We start from the raw sequence: 23,084 nt of genomic DNA, 5'->3' as shown, positions 1-23,084 counted from the left end.
GAGGATTCCTAGTCACACTAGGAAACATCAAGTTCAGAACCATCATTGCGGAGCCAGAAATGAGAAATCCCGATTGGAACAGGAAATCCTGGTTGAACTAGGAAACCTAACCCTACTAGGGAAAGGAGTCCTAATGACACTAGGAGACCCCAGGGGCAATATGGTAATTATGGGAAGTCGGAATGGATAAGGAATCCTTCATTTACAAGAAATCCTAGTCACACTAGGAAATGTTGGTCAAAGTCAACTCTACAAAGTCAAGGTTCCAGAAGCTTCTAGAAGGTGGTGGACATCCATGGAAATAAATGGAGGGAAGAAATGAATTCAAATTCAAATGGAGATGAGGGGCAAAATGGGAAGACAAAGTCAACAAGTCAAATGGGTCATGGGCCTATGCAATGCCGAAATCTGAAGAGGCCATGCATGCATGCATGCGCCAGCCCAAGACTAGCAGCCATGCGCATGCACTAAACCCTAGGGGGCTAGCTTGTGTCACTTAAGCCCAAAGCCAAAGCCCTTGCCACAAGCCCAATGCTCTCCTAACCCTAGCTGCTGCCGCACTTTCTTGTCCTTGCCTCCCAAGGAATCCTAGCTGAAAAAAAAAAAAAAGAAGTCAAAACCCTGGAAAATAGAGCACCAATTTCGACAGCAATTCTGTACTTCTCCAGAATGAATCAGGTAGCATGCCATATATGGTTGGAAAGATACGGATGTTAGCTTCGCAGGGAATTTTACGGATTTTGATTCCGAGTTTTCTAGCTCAAGATATGGCCATTTTAGTGGAGGTAGCGCAGCAGTTCCGCGAGCTGAAAAAGGAGTTACGCCCAAAAAGAGCCCAAATCAGCCCAAGGCCCATGCTTGGCCGAAAATTATAAGCCTTGGTGTGCAAGGAATGCACTTATCCCACATTGAAGAGAAAGAGAAATCTCAGCCCCACTCTCCTCTATAAATACATCTTTATAACTCAAGGAGGGGGTTCTCTCCTCTTGAATTTTCAGAAACCCTAGCAGCCACCATCTTTTTCTTTTCTCTTGCCGCAGCCCCCATCACCTCCTTCTCTTCTCTTTATTTTTCTGCTACAGCAACCTATATTTGTGTTCTTTTATTTTTGGGCTGAACTGAAGAAGGAGGAGGAAGTCACGCCGCAGCCACCACCACCTAGCCGCGCCACCTTCTTGCTGCCACCACTTTGCCGAGCACCTCAGCAGCCTTGCCGTGGAGCCCAAGCCGAGCAGCAGCCATCACGCCACCTTGCAGCCACACCGTCCAAGGGTGGAGCCGCCTCCACCTCGTCATCCGTCGCTTGATTTCTTCTTCCCTTTCTTTTATTTTAATTGTTTAAATTATGCTTTGTTTATTTATGGATTTAATTATGTGTAACTGAATATTGGGCTAGGGCTAGGATGAAGCCCTAGCATTGCTGTTCACTTTTACTATGGATTATTAATATTTTGATTGTTTATATGTTGACAAATCTTGGATCTCTGTTTAAATTGAATCTATTTGTTTCGCATCTTTGACTGATCACCTTAGGTTGCATGCATCTAGATATATGTTGTGAAACTAAATAAGCTCGAAAGGATGATAGTTTCAATAGGCAACAAGTGGGTATCCTAAGATAATATTCATGAGAAAAGAGATCATAGATGACATACAGTACATTAATTTGGAGCCATGCGCTATGTGTTTGTCACTCTCACAAATCGTAACGACTCTTGCATGGGTAACAGCTGCCTTAGCTTAGAACTAGGGAACATGCAAGTTAACTGGCTAAGGAAGGCCCAAGAAGCTCTTAGTTTATGCACAGTAAGGGGAGTAATTGCTAAAAGTGACTAGCCAAACCTTTTAGTAGACGAACTTTGTCAACATGTTTATATATTGATTGTTAAAATCCATAGTAGAGTGAATGGTATGCTAGTGGTGGATTCTGACCCCTAGTGTTTCTTTATTATTGTTTTATTCAAATTCATTCAGTTGTTATTTTAAAGTTTTGTCATTTATCTGTTAGTTTGTCTAGTCTCAAAAACCAATCTAAACCCCCATTTGCGTGTGTGAGTTAGAGTTGATTTAATCTAATTTAATTAAGTTAGTGATCATAACACTGGTACAACTCCCTGTGGGATCGACCTCGTATTTGTAAGCTTTGCTACTCCGCGATTCGTACACTTGCGAGTTAACCTAGAGTTGTTAAAAAGGTTTATTATAATTGCTCTAGGAAAACATACAACAAGTTTTTGGCGCCGTTGCCGGGGAATTGTTATTTGTGTTGATTGCTAGTTTAATTAACTTTAGTTAAGTCATTTTAGTTAGGTTTTATTTGCTGTTTTTGTTTTTAATTTTTGCTGATTTCTCTTGTTCTTAAGGTACAATGGAAGAATCAAATTCGAAGATCATTCCTCTTTCACGCGTAGAAGGCCAAAAGGTGTTGAGTGCGTACAAGGGAAGGCCGAGACTCAATTGGACACCATTAAGGATGAGGTCGACTCTTGTGTCGCCGAAAGGAAGTGAATCTGAAAAAGCATACGAAGAGGAGAAATCAGAAGAGGAAGTCGAGGAGACCTTGCAGCCGAATGCATCTCAAATGAGAATACCTTTGAGTGATTATTCGTCTCCAACGCTTCTAGCTCAACCTACGTGCATTGTTTACTCTCAAGTGGAAGCTGATTTTGAACTTTCAAGTGGGACAATCAAACTTCTTCCATCATTTCATGGGTTAGAAGGAGAGGATCCCTACGTGCATATTAAGGAATTTCATGCAATATGCGAGATTGGCAAGCTGAGGGGGTTGAGCGATGATCAAAGGAAGTTAAGGTTATTTCCATTCTCTCTTAAAGATAAAGCTAAACATTGGTTGTTTTCCTTGCAGGTCGCTTCTATTAAAACATGGGAAGAACTGGCATCTAAGTTTCTGTTGAGGTTCTATCCAGTTAGCAAGACTACCATTGTGAGGAAGCAAATCTTGGGGTTTACACAATCAGAGGATGAAGTGTTTCATGAGAGTTGGGAAAGGTACCAAGAGCTTCTGACTTCGTGTCCACATCTTAATTTTGCCCCATGGATGCAAATTGAGTACTTTTATGAGGGTTTGTTGGATCAAGATCGTAGTATGGTGGACATGACATGTGGAGGAGCACTGAAAAAGAAGACTTTTGAAGAAGCATGGACACTCTTTGATACATTGGCGTTGAATTCACAACAGTGGAACAGACGGAAAAGAGTGGAAAAGAAATCAGCTATGGAAGCTGAGATGTCTGAACTTAAGCAAATGATGCAAGTTCTGATGGCGAATCAAGGAGCTAGGTCATCACAAGGAGAGCCATGTTTTGAGGTTGAAAAAGTTCAAATTAGACCGAGTGTACAGTCCCCTGTTAAGCAACGAAGTACTTATTTGGAGGACATGATTGCCGCACTAGCTCAGAGTACAACTTCGATGTCTAATGATACCAAGTCATTCATGAACAAAACTGAGGAGCAGTTGAATGTCATAGCTAAAGCTATTTCAAGTTTGGAAGCCCAATTGGAACAAGTGACTTTAACTTTGGACAAAGTGGTAAAGGGTGCACCAATTCAGGATAGGGCAGAAGCGATCACTACTTTGAGAAGTGGGAAAGTGATTGACAACAAAGTGGGCACTACTCAAGAGGATAATCCGGGTAATGAGGATGAGGTTGAGATGCTAGATCCTGAACAAGTGGAAAAGTATAAGAGGGATAAAGTTAAGGTTAAGGATGAGGAAGAGGAGGAAAGAAAGAAACAAGAAAAGCACATTGCTACGCGTGCTAGCAAGAAGGCCGAGATTACTTCCTCTATTCCAAGAGCTCCGTTGCCTTTCCCTCAACGTCAATGGAAGCAGAATAAGGATGAGCAAGCCAAGGAAATTTTAGAGATATTTAAGAAAGTGGAAATCAATATTCCTTTGCTTGACGCTATTCAGCAGATTCCTACGTATGCCAAGTTCTTGAAGGAATTGTGCACACACAAGAGGAAATTCAAAGAACATGAACAGGTGTGTCTAAGTGAAGAAGTCAGTGCTGTTTTGCAAAGAAAGTTGCCGCCCAAGTTGAAGGTGACAGGACCGCCCCCGGATTCCACCCTGAAACCCGGAGAGATCCTGCGGGAATCCAAATTCAAGGAAATTCCTACCGAAAATTCGGCAGAACCTCCCCTGAAAATGGACTAACCCAGAAATTTCAAAACCTGTTAAAAAGCACTTCTAAAATGCAACCACCTCTACCACAACAAAAATAGGGTCTCAGACCCAACAATTTCACAGAAATCCAACTTAAAATTTTAGAATGGTTATCAGAGCTCCTATTCTATTACAAGGAATTTCTACAAAATTACATGGCGCCTACAGGGTCCGAGTCGGAAGATGGACACAAATGCCTCGACGTTATTGGCTCGACCTCCACCAAAGCTACTACCTGGGGGACAATTTAAGACAACAAAATAAACCGTGAGATAACTCAGTGAGTGGACAGTTTAAACAAAATGAAAACAAAAGTAAACTTCCTGTTTCAGAAAATCCTCATAAACCACGTTTAGCTCTAAAACCTCACGTTACTCTTTGAAACCCCCAGTTTAAAACCATTTCAAAATTTCTTCATTCAAATCTATTTTAAATCACCTCGAACCGTAAATCAAACTCAAAAAAAATAATTAATACTCAACAACTGAAAACTCACGCCACACTAGTACCCGGGAAACTGCTGGTCATACACTGCCGAGTCATCTCTAGGCAAGTGCAGAGCAAATATACACCTGTGCTGGTCATACACCGCCGAGTCATCTCTAGGCGAGTGCAGAGCAATTATGTACCTGTGCTGGTCATACACAGCCGAGTCATCTCTAGGCAAGTGCAGAGCAAATATACACCTGTGCTGGTCATACACCGCCGAGTCATCTCTAGGCGAGTGCAGAGCAATTATGTACCTGTGCTGGTCATACACCGCCGAGTCATCTCTAGGCAAGTGCAGAGCAAATATACACCTGTGCTGGTCATACACCGCCGAGTCATCTCTAGGCAAGTGCAGAGCAAATATACACCTGTGCTGGTCATACACCGCCGAGTCATCTCTAGGCAAGTGCAGAGCAATTATGTACCTGTGCTGGTCATACACCGCCGAGTCATCTCTAGGCAAGTGCAGAGCAAATATACACCTGTGCTGGTCATACACCGCCGAGTCATCTCTAGGCAAGTGCAGAGCAAATATACACCTGTGCTGGTCATACACCGCCGAGTCATCTCTAGGCAAGTGCAGAGCAAATATACACCTGTGCTGGTCATACACCGCCGAGTCATCTCAAGGCGAGTGCAGAGCAATTATGGACCTGCTGTAGGGGGTACTAATATGGCGGTTTAAAACTGTTCATTTAACTTTATAAAACTCGTAACTCAAATCAATATTTCTAATTCAAGACTCATGATAACCAAATAATAAAATCATGATTTAAGAAAAGACTTCCAAAACAAAGATCCAATTCATCTTCTTTTATCTCTCAAACAAATTCAATAACCAAATGATTAAATCATGAATTTAGGAAAATAATTGCAAGTAAAGTCCACTCACAGAGAAGATTCCTAGCGTCGATCCTTAGCCGGATCGTCTTGAACCACGATCGTCTCGCCTAACAATAAACATCCTATTAGTCTTGACTCAATAACAACTAGAGTGTGGGTGTAAATGAACCTAACGTCACGCCTCTTACTTGTTTGGCTCAACGATTAAATTACTTACTCACAAAAATCTCAACACACTCCCTCCTTCCTCAAAAACTACTCGGCTCAAACCAACCTCAATCCGAATTTAAAAACATAAATAAATATATAGCCTACCTCCAAAACCACGATTTATTTTAACGATAGTTTCGATAACGGAAAGGGTACCCAAACATTTACCAAAAGCAATCCGGACATTTCTCAGGCTTCCACCCTTTCCAAAATCGACGACCATTCCCAATAGACTCTCAAAAAGGACCTTAGAAATAAGAATTTAAAATTGAAAGGTTATCACCACTGCTGCCACTGACCAAAGTGACAACTCCAAAGATCAATTTCACCCAAAACTCCAAATTTCTTCAAGTTTCTCATTGGGGTCGACACTTAGAGGTTTTACTAGTGGAGAAATTATCCAAACCACTCTAAAAATTTCCACAAAACCCAGCCAATCCTTAGCAAATCCGAAATGGGTTCCAACCCTTACAATCAAACTTCTCAATGTCCAAAATCCTCCAAATTAACTCTGATTTTTGATGCTAATCATAGAATAACTTTCCTAAGAGTGAAAATTATCCAAAATACAACAAGATTAACTCAAAATCTCAACCTTCAAGGAATCCCGAAATGGCTTCTTAAATTCACAAATTTTAAATTCAGATTTTTAAGCTACAAATCAGAGGAAATTAAATTCCAACGAAGAAGGAAGGAAACCCACAGAAGAGGGAAGAAAACCCACCTGAAAACAAGCCGAACGAAGGCCGGAGGTGGCCGGAATCGCTGAAGAGAAGGGGCGGCGGCTGGGGATTTTCTGGCTGATCTCTGTGCGCGCGAGGCTGAGATGACCAAGGCTCGCTGCTGGGTGATTTCTGCGCCGGCGTGGGGAGTCGACCAGTGAGCTCGGGTCGTCGGGAAACTCGCCGGAGAGGACGGTCCGGCCTGGTGGTGTCGTGCGCCGAGAAGGGGGAGAGAGAGAGGGAGAGACGCGAAGGAGAGAGAGAGCACAGGGAGAGAGAAAACTGGGTCAGTGGGGTAGCTGGTCGTCGGCCTCTGGTCGCCGGGGAGTAGGCCGGAGCTGGCCGCGCCGGTGAGAGAAGAGAGGGGGAGGTGAGTGAGCTCCAGGGAGAGAGAGAAGTGAGAGGGTGTGGGGGAGAGAGAGAGATAAAGGGGGAGGGAGAAGAGTGTAGAATTTTCTGGAGAGAGAGAGAGAAATCAGAAAAAAATTTCTGATTTTGGGTGTTTTAAAAACCCACTTATACAAATTTACAAAATTGCCCCTCACTTCACGTGTCCGTATCTTTCAAACCGTAACTCGAAATGACGCGTGCTACGTGTCTATGAAATCGTGGAATCGAAACCTATCTAACGGACGCAAAGTCAAAGTCAAAATCTCATTGATTTTAAAAGTCAACTTTGGGTCAAGCCCAAACAAAAAAAATAAAAATTTTAAATCAAAACCCTTTTTATTTTCCAAATAAATCCCAAAATCTTTAAAATTACAATTCAACATCTTTTAAAAACCTCTCAAAACCATAGTCGAATAAAAATTTAAATTTCTAGTGAAAATTTGGGTCGGGTCGTTACAACCTTCCCCCCTTACAAAAATTTCGTCCTCGAAATTTAGTAGAAAACTTTAATTTAAGTGAACTGTAATTGCAAACTTCTTATCGCCCATCAAATCAAACCTCCTTTCAACAACCATAAATTTAAATATGCGTGAATTTTGACATTTCCTTCCGTTCGAGAAAACCAAGAATATTTAAACTAAGAATATCACTCCACAACAAACTTAAATAAATTAAGTGTGCCTCAAGAATAAAAACTTAAAAATATGATAGAACGTCAAACCCTAGATAAAGTTTTCAGGGATAAAACCATTACGAAATAAATCCATTTTAAAACCTTTAAATCATTTGAAAACCACTCTAACCCACAAATCAAGAAAGTTTATCTCTTATCGACAATCAAAACGAGAAAACGTGACACGCAAGAGTGTGTGTGTGTCCAGAGTCTATAAAAATATTGCATTATGCCCAAAGATAGATAACGTACCCATGATGACATCCGGTGAAGCCAAAGCGTCCTGCTGCGTCATGGCGAAGACTCTGCCCTGGGCTCTAGGGCGTCCTGGCTGACCCCTCTGTCGTTATCCAACTCTACTGACATGGTTGGACTGGGCACCACTACGCTTCCGCTGCGCCACTCTGATTAACTCTTTGACCTCTAATGTATCCAACATAAATATGATCGCGGCTTCAAGTATCGTTAATTACTACGTCTTTCAAACCATTCCTTACGTATCCATAAAAATGAGAAATAAATTATCATCGTGAACTAAGGGGTCACCCTCAAGCTCCTATCATTTCCTTAGCAATGTGTGATGTATTCAGGTCTATCTCAACTCCAACTACCCAGACTTCCATCACAAGATACTTATGTCTCCAAAATGGTCTAGCTCCTCATTACCATCCATAAATTATCATCAATCCATTGAGTACTCACATGCCCCAAATTAAGAAAGCTAGATTAGTGGAATTACAACAATCTCAAGCTTACTCTTTTAAATAAAAGCATCACTTCATATGTCATCGCTTTGTGATGTCCCTCCTCTTCTAATATCAACCCTTACTTAATCCAATACTTGGATTTCTTGCTTTCCATATGCCTACCACATTCTAATTTCTCCTATCATCCCTTTAAGTCACGTCAATAAAATAAACTATATCCCCCAAAACTTACTACAACTTCTATGAGGTCGGCCACGTCGAGAGGCATGTCCACGCTTTGTCACAAGTGAAAACCGATTTCGTACACTAAAAGTTACACCCTAGATGGGAAGTCTACAGGGATTCAAAACCTAATGCTCTGATACCAAGTTGACAGGACCGCCCCCGGATTCCACCCTGAAACCCGGAGAGATCCTGCGGGAATCCAAATTCAAGGAAATTCCTACCGAAAATTCGGCAGAACCTCCCCTGAAAATGGACTAACCCAGAAATTTCAAAACCTGTTAAAAAGCACTTCTAAAATGCAACCACCTCTACCACAACCAAAATAGGGTCTCAGACCCAACAATTTCACAGAAATCCAACTTAAAATTTTAGAATGGTTATCAGAGCTCCTATTCTATTACAAGGAATTTCTACAAAATTACATGGCGCCTACAGGGTCCGAGTCGGAAGATGGACACAAATGCCTCGACGTTATTGGCTCGACCTCCACCAAAGCTACTACCTGGGGGACAATTTAAGACAACAAAATAAACCGTGAGATAACTCAGTGAGTGGACAGTTTAAACAAAATGAAAACAAAAGTAAACTTCCTGTTTCAGAAAATCCTCATAAACCACGTTTAGCTCTAAAACCTCACGTTACTCTTTGAAACCCCCAGTTTAAAACCATTTCAAAATTTCTTCATTCAAATCTATTTTAAATCACCTCGAACCGTAAATCAAACTCAAAAAAAATAATTAATACTCAACAACTGAAAACTCACGCCACACTAGTACCCGGGAAACTGCTGGTCATACACTGCCGAGTCATCTCTAGGCAAGTGCAGAGCAAATATACACCTGTGCTGGTCATACACCGCCGAGTCATCTCTAGGCGAGTGCAGAGCAATTATGTACCTGTGCTGGTCATACACAGCCGAGTCATCTCTAGGCAAGTGCAGAGCAAATATACACCTGTGCTGGTCATACACCGCCGAGTCATCTCTAGGCGAGTGCAGAGCAATTATGTACCTGTGCTGGTCATACACCGCCGAGTCATCTCTAGGCAAGTGCAGAGCAAATATACACCTGTGCTGGTCATACACCGCCGAGTCATCTCTAGGCAAGTGCAGAGCAAATATACACCTGTGCTGGTCATACACCGCCGAGTCATCTCTAGGCAAGTGCAGAGCAATTATGTACCTGTGCTGGTCATACACCGCCGAGTCATCTCTAGGCAAGTGCAGAGCAAATATACACCTGTGCTGGTCATACACCGCCGAGTCATCTCTAGGCAAGTGCAGAGCAAATATACACCTGTGCTGGTCATACACCGCCGAGTCATCTCTAGGCAAGTGCAGAGCAAATATACACCTGTGCTGGTCATACACCGCCGAGTCATCTCAAGGCGAGTGCAGAGCAATTATGGACCTGCTGTAGGGGGTACTAATATGGCGGTTTAAAACTGTTCATTTAACTTTATAAAACTCGTAACTCAAATCAATATTTCTAATTCAAGACTCATGATAACCAAATAATAAAATCATGATTTAAGAAAAGACTTCCAAAACAAAGATCCAATTCATCTTCTTTTATCTCTCAAACAAATTCAATAACCAAATGATTAAATCATGAATTTAGGAAAATAATTGCAAGTAAAGTCCACTCACAGAGAAGATTCCTAGCGTCGATCCTTAGCCGGATCGTCTTGAACCACGATCGTCTCGCCTAACAATAAACATCCTATTAGTCTTGACTCAATAACAACTAGAGTGTGGGTGTAAATGAACCTAACGTCACGCCTCTTACTTGTTTGGCTCAACGATTAAATTACTTACTCACAAAAATCTCAACACACTCCCTCCTTCCTCAAAAACTACTCGGCTCAAACCAACCTCAATCCGAATTTAAAAACATAAATAAATATATAGCCTACCTCCAAAACCACGATTTATTTTAACGATAGTTTCGATAACGGAAAGGGTACCCAAACATTTACCAAAAGCAATCCGGACATTTCTCAGGCTTCCACCCTTTCCAAAATCGACGACCATTCCCAATAGACTCTCAAAAAGGACCTTAGAAATAAGAATTTAAAATTGAAAGGTTATCACCACTGCTGCCACTGACCAAAGTGACAACTCCAAAGATCAATTTCACCCAAAACTCCAAATTTCTTCAAGTTTCTCATTGGGGTCGACACTTAGAGGTTTTACTAGTGGAGAAATTATCCAAACCACTCTAAAAATTTCCACAAAACCCAGCCAATCCTTAGCAAATCCGAAATGGGTTCCAACCCTTACAATCAAACTTCTCAATGTCCAAAATCCTCCAAATTAACTCTGATTTTTGATGCTAATCATAGAATAACTTTCCTAAGAGTGAAAATTATCCAAAATACAACAAGATTAACTCAAAATCTCAACCTTCAAGGAATCCCGAAATGGCTTCTTAAATTCACAAATTTTAAATTCAGATTTTTAAGCTACAAATCAGAGGAAATTAAATTCCAACGAAGAAGGAAGGAAACCCACAGAAGAGGGAAGAAAACCCACCTGAAAACAAGCCGAACGAAGGCCGGAGGTGGCCGGAATCGCTGAAGAGAAGGGGCGGCGGCTGGGGATTTTCTGGCTGATCTCTGTGCGCGCGAGGCTGAGATGACCAAGGCTCGCTGCTGGGTGATTTCTGCGCCGGCGTGGGGAGTCGACCAGTGAGCTCGGGTCGTCGGGAAACTCGCCGGAGAGGACGGTCCGGCCTGGTGGTGTCGTGCGCCGAGAAGGGGGAGAGAGAGAGGGAGAGACGCGAAGGAGAGAGAGAGCACAGGGAGAGAGAAAACTGGGTCAGTGGGGTAGCTGGTCGTCGGCCTCTGGTCGCCGGGGAGTAGGCCGGAGCTGGCCGCGCCGGTGAGAGAAGAGAGGGGGAGGTGAGTGAGCTCCAGGGAGAGAGAGAAGTGAGAGGGTGTGGGGGAGAGAGAGAGATAAAGGGGGAGGGAGAAGAGTGTAGAATTTTCTGGAGAGAGAGAGAGAAATCAGAAAAAAATTTCTGATTTTGGGTGTTTTAAAAACCCACTTATACAAATTTACAAAATTGCCCCTCACTTCACGTGTCCGTATCTTTCAAACCGTAACTCGAAATGACGCGTGCTACGTGTCTATGAAATCGTGGAATCGAAACCTATCTAACGGACGCAAAGTCAAAGTCAAAATCTCATTGATTTTAAAAGTCAACTTTGGGTCAAGCCCAAACAAAAAAAATAAAAATTTTAAATCAAAACCCTTTTTATTTTCCAAATAAATCCCAAAATCTTTAAAATTACAATTCAACATCTTTTAAAAACCTCTCAAAACCATAGTCGAATAAAAATTTAAATTTCTAGTGAAAATTTGGGTCGGGTCGTTACAACCTTCCCCCCTTACAAAAATTTCGTCCTCGAAATTTAGTAGAAAACTTTAATTTAAGTGAACTGTAATTGCAAACTTCTTATCGCCCATCAAATCAAACCTCCTTTCAACAACCATAAATTTAAATATGCGTGAATTTTGACATTTCCTTCCGTTCGAGAAAACCAAGAATATTTAAACTAAGAATATCACTCCACAACAAACTTAAATAAATTAAGTGTGCCTCAAGAATAAAAACTTAAAAATATGATAGAACGTCAAACCCTAGATAAAGTTTTCAGGGATAAAACCATTACGAAATAAATCCATTTTAAAACCTTTAAATCATTTGAAAACCACTCTAACCCACAAATCAAGAAAGTTTATCTCTTATCGACAATCAAAACGAGAAAACGTGACACGCAAGAGTGTGTGTGTGTCCAGAGTCTATAAAAATATTGCATTATGCCCAAAGATAGATAACGTACCCATGATGACATCCGGTGAAGCCAAAGCGTCCTGCTGCGTCATGGCGAAGACTCTGCCCTGGGCTCTAGGGCGTCCTGGCTGACCCCTCTGTCGTTATCCAACTCTACTGACATGGTTGGACTGGGCACCACTACGCTTCCGCTGCGCCACTCTGATTAACTCTTTGACCTCTAATGTATCCAACATAAATATGATCGCGGCTTCAAGTATCGTTAATTACTACGTCTTTCAAACCATTCCTTACGTATCCATAAAAATGAGAAATAAATTATCATCGTGAACTAAGGGGTCACCCTCAAGCTCCTATCATTTCCTTAGCAATGTGTGATGTATTCAGGTCTATCTCAACTCCAACTACCCAGACTTCCATCACAAGATACTTATGTCTCCAAAATGGTCTAGCTCCTCATTACCATCCATAAATTATCATCAATCCATTGAGTACTCACATGCCCCAAATTAAGAAAGCTAGATTAGTGGAATTACAACAATCTCAAGCTTACTCTTTTAAATAAAAGCATCACTTCATATGTCATCGCTTTGTGATGTCCCTCCTCTTCTAATATCAACCCTTACTTAATCCAATACTTGGATTTCTTGCTTTCCATATGCCTACCACATTCTAATTTCTCCTATCATCCCTTTAAGTCACGTCAATAAAATAAACTATATCCCCCAAAACTTACTACAACTTCTATGAGGTCGGCCACGTCGAGAGGCATGTCCACGCTTTGTCACAAGTGAAAACCGATTTCGTACACTAAAAGTTACACCCTAGATGGGAAGTCTACAGGGATTCAAAACCTAATGCTCTGATACCAAGTTGACAGGACCGCCCCCGGATTCCACCCTGAAACCCGGAGAGATCCTGCGGGAATCCAAATTCAAGGAAATTCCTACCGAAAATTCGGCAGAACCTCCCCTGAAAATGGACTAACCCAGAAATTTCAAAACCTGTTAAAAAGCACTTCTAAAATGCAACCACCTCTACCACAACCAAAATAGGGTCTCAGACCCAACAATTTCACAGAAATCCAACTTAAAATTTTAGAATGGTTATCAGAGCTCCTATTCTATTACAAGGAATTTCTACAAAATTACATGGCGCCTACAGGGTCCGAGTCGGAAGATGGACACAAATGCCTCGACGTTATTGGCTCGACCTCCACCAAAGCTACTACCTGGGGGACAATTTAAGACAACAAAATAAACCGTGAGATAACTCAGTGAGTGGACAGTTTAAACAAAATGAAAACAAAAGTAAACTTCCTGTTTCAGAAAATCCTCATAAACCACGTTTAGCTCTAAAACCTCACGTTACTCTTTGAAACCCCCAGTTTAAAACCATTTCAAAATTTCTTCATTCAAATCTATTTTAAATCACCTCGAACCGTAAATCAAACTCAAAAAAAATAATTAATAATCAACAACTGAAAACTCACGCCACACTAGTACCCGGGAAACTGCTTGTCATACACTGCCGAGTCATCTCTAGGCAAGTGCAGAGCAAATATACACCTGTGCTGGCCATACACCGCCGAGTCATCTCTAGGCGAGTGCAGAGCAATTATGTACCTGTGCTGGTCATACACCGCCGAGTCATCTCTAGGCAAGTGCAGAGCAAATATACACTTGTGCTGGTCATACACCGCCGAGTCATCTCTAGGCGAGTGCAGAGCAATTATGTACCTGTGCTGGTCATACACCGCCGAGTCATCTCTAGGCAAGTGCAGAGCAAATATACACCTGTGCTGGTCATACACCGCCGAGTCATCTCTAGGCAAGTGCAGAGCAAATATACACCTGTGCTGGTCATACACCGCCGAGTCATCTCTAGGCAAGTGCAGAGCAATTATGTACCTGTGCTGGTCATACACCGCCGAGTCATCTCTAGGCAAGTGCAGAGCAAATATACACCTGTGCTGGTCATACACCGCCGAGTCATCTCTAGGCAAGTGCAGAGCAAATATACACCTGTGCTGGTCACACACCGCCGAGTCATCTCAAGGCGAGTGTAAGACCCCGTATTTTTCAACGATTTATTTTACATATTTTGAGAATTTATTTTAAGGATTTTGGGAATTTATTTAGAATTTAAAGAGGTTTTGGGTTAATTTTTAAAATTTTGTGTTAAATTGGGCGCGACAAAAAGTTGACTTTTAAAACTAGTGGGCTTTCGCCTTGGACTTTGGGCACGTTGGAAAGGTCTCGATCCCACGAGTTCGTAGACACGCGGCACGTATCGATTGGAGTTATGGTTTGAAAGTTACGAGCTTTTGAAGTAAAGGGCAAATTTGTAATTTTTACGAAAGTGGTTTAAAAACCCAAAATTTCAGATTTTTATAACACACACTCTCTCACTCTCTCTCTCTCTCTCTCTCTCTCTCTCTCTCTCTCTCTCCCCGCGCCCCTGTCTCTCGCACCTCTCACCTTCGCCGATCTGCCACCGGCGCGTGGCAGCGCGTCCGGCCGTGGCTGGCGACGGGACCAGCCCAGATATCCTCGCCGTCCTTCCCTCTTCCTCCCCCTGGTGGCGGCGCAGCCCAGAAATGCCCCGAGACCCGAGAACCAGTTTTCGCCCGTTTGGAGGTCCGGCGTTGACTCACCGTTTCCGGCGTCTTCGCGGCCCAGCTCCGGCCCTGGAAGCTTCCTCTCGTCGAGCCGAGCACGATGGTGTGCTCCGATCGTCCACCCGACGCTCCCCGACGGCGGATCGACGCTGAGATGGCCGGCAACTTCTCCGGCCAGTTTCGAGCTTTTCCGGCGAGAATTGGCCGTCGACCCAGGTATAAAGGTTGATCCTCTCGACGTCTCCTTCGTGCCTGTGTAATTCGTTTTTGTTAATTTTGAGTTTTGAAATTCGGGCAGGTTGACCACCACGGACCACCGCGGGTCCCGCTGCGTTTGGCCACACCGATGGCTGGAATTGTTGATTTTTGGCCTCTGGCCAGTCACCCGAAGCTTGTGGTGAGTTTTCGGTGATTTTTGGTGTGTTGTTTGGGGTGGGGCAGCCACCGTGTGTGGTGGCGGCCGCCCGTTTCGGTCGTCAGTGGCCCAATTGTGTTTCTGTGTGTATTTATTTGGTTGTCTGGTCTTAACAGGTACACGGGCTCGGGAAATCTCATTCTCGATGCCGTTATGCTGCCGGATTTGAGATCCGAGCAAAGGAGCCAAGAAGGGCATTTCGGTCTTTTCGCGTGGTTAGACTGTGAGTGAAATTAGTTAGTTTAACTGTTTGCTGGATTTCTTGTGTGCATTTGTTGCTAAAACTTGATTTGACTAGGACTGGGTAGGTCTAGGCTTGAATCTTGAGGATGGAATTGATGAATGGATTATGCATTTGAGGTTATGAGTTAGGATGTGAATGATTCGAGATTGAGGTTAATAGCTGACGTTTAGGCAATTGATTTGCCAGAATGAGGATTATTATTTATTGATGGGATTTATGATGTCAATTCGAGGATTTATGATTTATTTTGATGTTTGGATGATTGGTGATGAAATTATTGTGTGATTGAATATATATGGTTATTATTGTGAATTATTATTAAGTATGGAAGTTAAGGATTTTATTGAGGATAAATTATTTCGTCATTTCACTCATACGAGCTCTAGTGAGCTTACCGGGTTATTTGTTTGAATGACCCGGTGTACCATGGATATGGTACAGTGTGGTTATTGGTGTTTTGCAGGTTAAGCAGGCTGAGGAGGCAGTGAGAAGAAGACGAGGCAGTGAGACTCATTTTAATTTGATTTAATTGATCTTATACAGTGAATTTTACATAAATGTTTTGAGCTCCCACTCTGATTTATTTAACGTATTTATTTATTATATTTAAGTGCATGGCTCATTCTTTGAAAAGAGGTTTAAAGGACAAAGTTTCAGTGTATTTTTGGGCCCAAGGATCGGGGCGTTACAGCGAGTGCAGAGCAATTATGTACCTGCTGTAGGGGGTACTAATATGACGGTTTAAAACTGTTCATTTAACTTTATAAAACTCGTAACTCAAATCAATATTTCTAATTCAAGACTCATGATAACCAAATAATAAAATCATGATTTAAGAAAAGACTTCCAAAACAAAGATCCAATTCATCTTCTTTTATCTCTCAAACAAATTCAATAACCAAATGATTAAATCATGAATTTAGGAAAATAATTGCAAGTAAAGTCCACTCACAGAGAAGATTCCTAGCGTCGATCCTTAGCCGGATCGTCTTGAACCACGATCGTCTCGCCTAACAATAAACATCCTATTAGTCTTGACTCAATAACAACTAGAGTGTGGGTGTAAATGAACCTAACGTCACGCCTCTTACTTGTTTGGCTCAACGATTAAATTACTTACTCACAAAAATCTCAACACACTCCCTCCTTCCTCAAAAACTACTCGGCTCAAACCAACCTCAATCCGAATTTAAAAACATAAATAAATATATAGCCTACCTCCAAAACCACGATTTATTTTAACGATAGTTTCGATAACGGAAAGGGTACCCAAACATTTACCAAAAGCAATCCGGACATTTCTCAGGCTTCCACCCTTTCCAAAATCGACGACCATTCCCAATAGACTCTCAAAAAGGACCTTAGAAATAAGAATTTAAAATTGAAAGGTTATCACCACTGCTGCCACTGACCAAAGTGACAACTCCAAAGATCAATTTCACCCAAAACTCCAAATTTCTTCAAGTTTCTCATTGGGGTCGACACTTAGAGGTTTGACTAGTGGAGAAATTATCCAAACCACTCTAAAAATTTCCACAAAACCCAGCCAATCCTTAGCAAATCCGAAATGGGTTCCAACCCTTGCAATCAAACTTCTCAATGTCCAAAATCCTCCAAATTAACTCTGATTTTTGATGCTAATCATAGAATAACTTTCCTAAGAGTGAAAATTATCCAAAATACAACAAGATTAACTCAAAATCTCAACCTTCAAGGAATCCCGAAATGGCTTCTTAAATTCACAAATTTTAAATTCAGATTTTTAAGCTACAAATCAGAGGAAATTAAATTCCAACGAAGAAGGAAGGAAACCCACAGAAGAGGGAAGAAAACCCACCTGAAAACAAGCCGAACGAAGGCCGGAGGTGGCCGGAATCGCTGAAGAGAAGGGGCGCCGGCTGGGGATTTTATGGCTGATCTCTGTGCGCGCGAGGCTGAGATGACCAAGGCTCGCTGCTGGGTGATTTCTGCGCCGGCGTGGGGAGTCGACCAGTGAGCTCGGGTCGTCGGGAAACTCGCCGGAGAGGACGGTCCGACCTGGTGGTGTCGCGCGCCGAGAAGGGGGAGAGAGAGAGGGAGAGACGCGAAGGAGAGAGAGAGCACAGGGAGAGAGAAAACTGGGTCAGTGGGGTAGCTGGTCGTCGGCCTCTGGTCGCCGGGGAGTAGGCCGGAGCTGGCCGCGCCGGTGAGAGAAGAGAGGGGGAGGTGAGTGAGCTCCGGGGAGAGAGAGAAGTGAGAGGGTGTGGGGGAGAGAGAGAGATAAAGGGGGAGGGAGAAGAGTGTAGAATTTTCTGGAGAGAGAGAGAGAAATCAGAAAAAAATTTCTGATTTTGGGTGTTTTAAAAACCCACTTATACAAATTTACAAAATTGCCCCTCACTTCACGTGTCCGTATCTTTCAAACCGTAACTCGAAATGACGCGTGCTACGTGTCTATGAAATCGTGGAATCGAAACCTATCTAACCCAAAGTCAAAGTCAAAATCTCATTGATTTTAAAAGTCAACTTTGGGTCAAGCCCAAACAAAAAAAATAAAAATTTTAAATCAAAACCCTTTTTATTTTCCAAATAAATCCCAAAATCTTTAAAATTACAATTCAACATCTTTTAAAAACCTCTCAAAACCATAGTCGAATAAAAATTTAAATTTCTAGTGAAAATTTGGGTCGGGTCGTTACAGAAGGACCCTGGCAGTTTTACGATTCCATGTTTGGTTGGGGATCATAAGTTTGAGAAGGCATTGCTGGATTTGGGAGCAAGTATTAATTTGATGCCATATTCAGTTTTCGCACAGTTGGGCATAGGAGATCTTAAACCTACTAGTGTTACTCTTCAATTGGCAGATCGTTCAGTAAAGGTTCCGAAAGGTGTGGTTGAAGATGTGCTGGTCCGGGTTGCAGATTTGATCATGCCCGCTGATTTTATCATTCTTGAAATGGAGGATACCCCAATTAGAGGGAATGAGCTACCGATCATATTGGGAAGACCGTTCATGGCCACAGCGAACACCAAGATTGATGTGAGTAATGGGAAGTTGACAATGTCTGTTCTTGGTGAAACAGTTGAGTTTGATGTTTTTGGTGCAATGAGGTATCCAAAGGAGGAGGATGATTGCTTGAGGATTGATAGTTTGGACCCATTGGTTGAGGAAGTGTGCGAAACTAGCCTTGCAGAAGATACATTGGAGGTTGCTTTGGGAACACCAGAGTCCAGTGAATTAGATGAAATCGTGGAAACAACTCCTACACGTTTGGAAGGCACCCGACCTCTCAGAAATAAGTGGTTCAACCAGTTTGAAATGTTAGTGCCTACGAATCAAAAGACGCTTCCTTCTATTGAGCAAGCACCTAAATTGGAGCTGAAACCGTTACCGGAGCACTTGAAATATGCATTTTTGGGAGAAAATGAGACTTTGCCTGTGATTATTGCAGCTAATTTGAGTGCAGGCGAGGAAGAAAGACTTTTGAGAGTTCTGAAGGAAAATCGGTTAGCATTGGGGTGGACCATAGCCGATATCAAGGGAATCTCACCCACAGTGTGTATGCATAGAATTTTACTTGAGGAGGAATCTAGGCCTACTCGTGATGCCCAAAGAAGACTGAATCCAACTCTGAAGGAAGTTGTGCGTAATGAGGTAATCAAATTGTTGGATGTTGGTATTATTTATCCTATCAGTGATTCGAAGTGGGTTAGTCCTGTTCAAGTAGTGCCAAAGAAAAGTGGTATTACTGTGGTGAAGAATGAGCATAATGAGTTGGTTCCCCAAAGGACACAAACCGGTTGGCGTGTTTGTATTGACTATCGGAAGCTTAACACCGCAACAAGGAAGGATCACTTTCCTTTGCCATTCATTGACCAGATGTTAGAAAGGTTGGCTGGCCACAGTCACTATTGCTTTTTGGATGGTTATAGTGGATACAATCAGATTGCTATTGCGCCTGAGGATCAAGAGAAGACCACGTTCACATGTCCATTTGGTACATTTGCTTATAGGAGGATGCCATTCGGATTGTGCAATGCGCCTGCGACATTTCAGAGATGCATGATGTCTATTTTCTCTGACATGGTGGAACGAATCATTGAGGTATTTATGGATGATTTTTCTGTTTTTGGTTCGTCTTTTGATGCATGTCTGGATAATCTGTCTTTAGTTCTGAAAAGATGTCAAGAGGCCAATCTAGTGCTTAATTGGGAGAAATGCCATTTTATTGTTCAACAAGGGATAGTATTGGGTCATGTGATTTCGAAGGAGGGCATACAAGTTGATAAGGCCAAGATTGATGTGATACAGAGATTGCCGCCTCCATCGAGTGTTAAGGAAGTAAGAAGTTTCCTAGGCCATGCTGGGTTTTATAGGAGGTTCATCAAGGATTTTTCCAAGATCTCCAGGCCTTTGTGCACCTTATTGCAAAAAGAGGTGAATTTCGAGTTTAATGAGGATTGCTTGGTTGCATTTAACAAGTTGAAGAAGCTACTCACTTCTGCTCCGATCATTATGCCACCTGATTGGAACTTGCCATTTGAGCTCATGTGTGATGCAAGTGACTATGCTGTTGGAGCAGTTTTGGGTCAGAGAGTTGATAAGCTGCCACATGTGATTTATTATGCAAGCAGGACTCTGAATGATGCACAGTTGAACTATTCTACTACAGAGAAGGAGTTGCTTGCTGTGATCTTTGCCTTGGAGAAATTTAGAAGTTATTTGATTGGGTCTAAGATCATCATCTACACGGATCATGCCGCTCTCAAGTATCTGCTGAATAAGAAAGACGCCAAGCCGAGGTTGATTAGATGGACTCTGTTGCTACAGGAATTTGATATTGAGATCAAGGACAAGAAAGGGTGTGAGAATGTGGTAGCAGACCATTTGAGTAGACTCGTCAATGAGGATCAGTCTGAAGAGGACACACTACCGTTACGAGAGTCATTCCCGGACGAGCAGCTTTTTGCCATCTTGACTACTCCATGGTATGCTGACATAGCTAATTATTTAGCAAGTGGAGTGTTGCCCAATGATCTGACACACTACCAAAGGAAGAAGTTTTTGCATGATGTCAGACAGTATGTGTGGGATGATCCTTATTTGTTCAAATATGGGTCAGATCAGTTAATAAGACGATGTGTACCGGAAATGGAGCAGAGGAATGTCATTGAGATGTGCCATTCTAAAGAATGTGGAGGCCATGGTGGAGGAACTAAGACCGCTTACAAGATTCTTCAAGCAGGTTTCTTTTGGCCCACTATCTTTCATGATTGTCATCAGTTTTATCTCACATGTGACAGATGTCAGAAGATGGAAATATTTCTGCTCGCGATCAGATGCCGCTAAACTTCATGTTGGAAGTCGAAATCTTTGATGTTTGGGGTATAGATTTCATGGGACCATTTCCATCTTCTTTTGGATACGAGTACATTCTGGTGGGAGTTGATTATGTGTCTAAGTGGGTAGAAGCTGTTGCGTGTAGGACTAATGATGCTCGAGTGGTCTTGAATTTCCTTAAGACCAATATCTTTGCACGATTTGGTACCCCAAGAGCAATCATTAGTGATGGGGGGTCGCATTTTTGCAATAAGCTGTTTGAGGCCGTGATGAAGAAGTATGGAATAAGGCATAAAGTGGCCACTCCCTATCATCCGCAGACAAGTGGACAAGTGGAAATATCGAATCGTGAGATCAAGTTCATTTTGGAAAGAACAGTGCTTGCCAATAGGAAGGATTGGTCTACCAAGCTTAATGATGCATTATGGGCTTATCGCACTGCTTACAAGACACCCATTGGAATGTCTCCGTTTCGACTGATCTATGGGAAAGCTTGTCATTTACCAGTTGAGCTTGAGCATAAGGCATATTGGGCGATTAAGAAGTTCAATTTTGATATTCATGCCGCTGGTGAGAAAAGGAAGTTGCAACTTAGTGAGCTGGAGGAAATACGACATTTCGCATATGAGAATGCTAAGTTGTACAAGGAAAGGACCAAGAGGTACCATGATAAGAAGCTACGCCCAAGAGAATTCTTTGTTGGAGGGAAGGTGTTATTATATGATACAAGATTACGTCTCTTCCCGGGCAAGTTGCGTTCAAGATGGACCGGACCTTATGAGGTGATTAGAGTGTTTCCTTATGGTACAGTTGAAATCAAGAATCCGAAGAATGGGAACATATTTAAGGTCAATGGTCATCGTGTGAAACCTTTCCTTGAACCTGATTTTGAGCTGAACCAAGAGAAAATTGATTTCTAGTACAAGACTAGGTCTGGCTGAAGACGTGAAACTTAGCGCTTCTTGGGAGGCAACCCAAGGGATGGATGACGACGAGGAGGTGATTTGGTACTTGTGCATGGGCGAGCCTTTTCACACCAGCCAAGGTACGTTTTCACCCTCTTTTCGCTCATTTAAGTAGATTTGTTTTATTTGATGTTTTTCCCTTCCTCTTTTCATTACATTGTGCATTACATTTGTCATTCATTTAAACATTGAGGACAATGTTTCTTTTAAGTTTGGGGGTGGGGAATGCAACGCATTTTTCGTTTTTAGTGTGTAAAAAAAAAAAATAAAATAAAAATTTTAACTTTTGTTGTAAATTAAGGGTATCAAACCCACATTAAAATGCATCTGTTCTTAAGATTTCATTCACCGTAGTGATGGATTCGAATCTTTAGAAGCATGCAACAGTGTTTTTGAGTCTTTTTGTTTGTTTTAAGTCTTGAGTCCCCAACTAATTGATTTCATTATGTATGGTTATTTTGAGCATGTCTAGCTTGTATATATAGTATGTATTCTTCTTTATCTAGTATTGTTTCGTAACATGCTTTACAACTCTATGGACTTGTGGCCTTGTTTTCATGAGCTTAAGTGATGACTTGCATGTTTAGAGATGCATATACTTAATAGAGTAGACTTGTATGACCTAAGTGAGCTTTTGAGCCCTGTACTTCAATTCGTGAGTGTTAACATTACTCTAATATTTTCTTGTCATATAAAGTCGTTGTGATCTCATTATTCTCTATTTTGATTAAGTACTTGGAATATAATTGTGAATCAAAGAGCTAGAACTTCTCTCTTATTCTATACAAAGCATGGATATAACTACATAAATCTTAGGAGATGATATTAGGCCTTGTTTGTTTTTAACCCATAGCCTAAAGCCTACCCTATGTTATAACCCTAGTCAAACATTTTGAGCCTAATGACCTTTTCTTTGTTCATCCCTATACCAAACCCTAAGTTTGGGGGAGTTTCACTCCTCTACCCGTTTACCCTACCTATGAATTTGCATGGAGTTGGTGATAATGTGAGGTTGAAAAGAAATGTCTATGCATAGCTCGATGTAAAAGGAAAAGAAATTGTGTTTAAGATTGTTTGTCGTTCCCTTTCAAAAAAAAAAAAAAAAAAAAAAAAAAAAAATCAAAGGGAAGGGACGATTTCAAAAGATTGAAGAAGGAAAGTGTTCGAATTTGAGCTATGAGTGCAAATTATGCAAGGAATACCTCTATTGTTTTCTTTGTGCAAATCCATAGTCTGTAGCCCTTGGTTATCCCTTTCATTTCAATACCTTGTCCT

General features: G+C 41.8%; 1 long non-coding RNA gene and 1 pseudogene across 1 annotated transcript; both read left to right on the top strand.

Moving 5' to 3' along the window:
- Positions 1-2,473: 2,473 nt before the first annotated feature.
- On the top strand, positions 2,474-21,764 carry LOC147286255 (uncharacterized; annotated as a pseudogene).
- Positions 14,696-15,505, top strand: LOC147286256 (uncharacterized). Its single transcript, XR_015122078.1, has 3 exons — positions 14,696-15,081; positions 15,164-15,262; positions 15,397-15,505. It is a non-coding gene; the product is annotated as an uncharacterized LOC147286256 (long non-coding RNA).
- Positions 21,765-23,084: the final 1,320 nt, after the last annotated feature.

The sequence above is a fragment of the Dryas octopetala genome, chromosome 4 (assembly GCF_963921425.1).
Source record: "Dryas octopetala chromosome 4, drDryOcto1.1, whole genome shotgun sequence".
Lineage (NCBI taxonomy): Eukaryota > Viridiplantae > Streptophyta > Magnoliopsida > Rosales > Rosaceae > Dryas > Dryas octopetala.
This window is presented reverse-complemented; position numbering and strand designations above follow the sequence as displayed.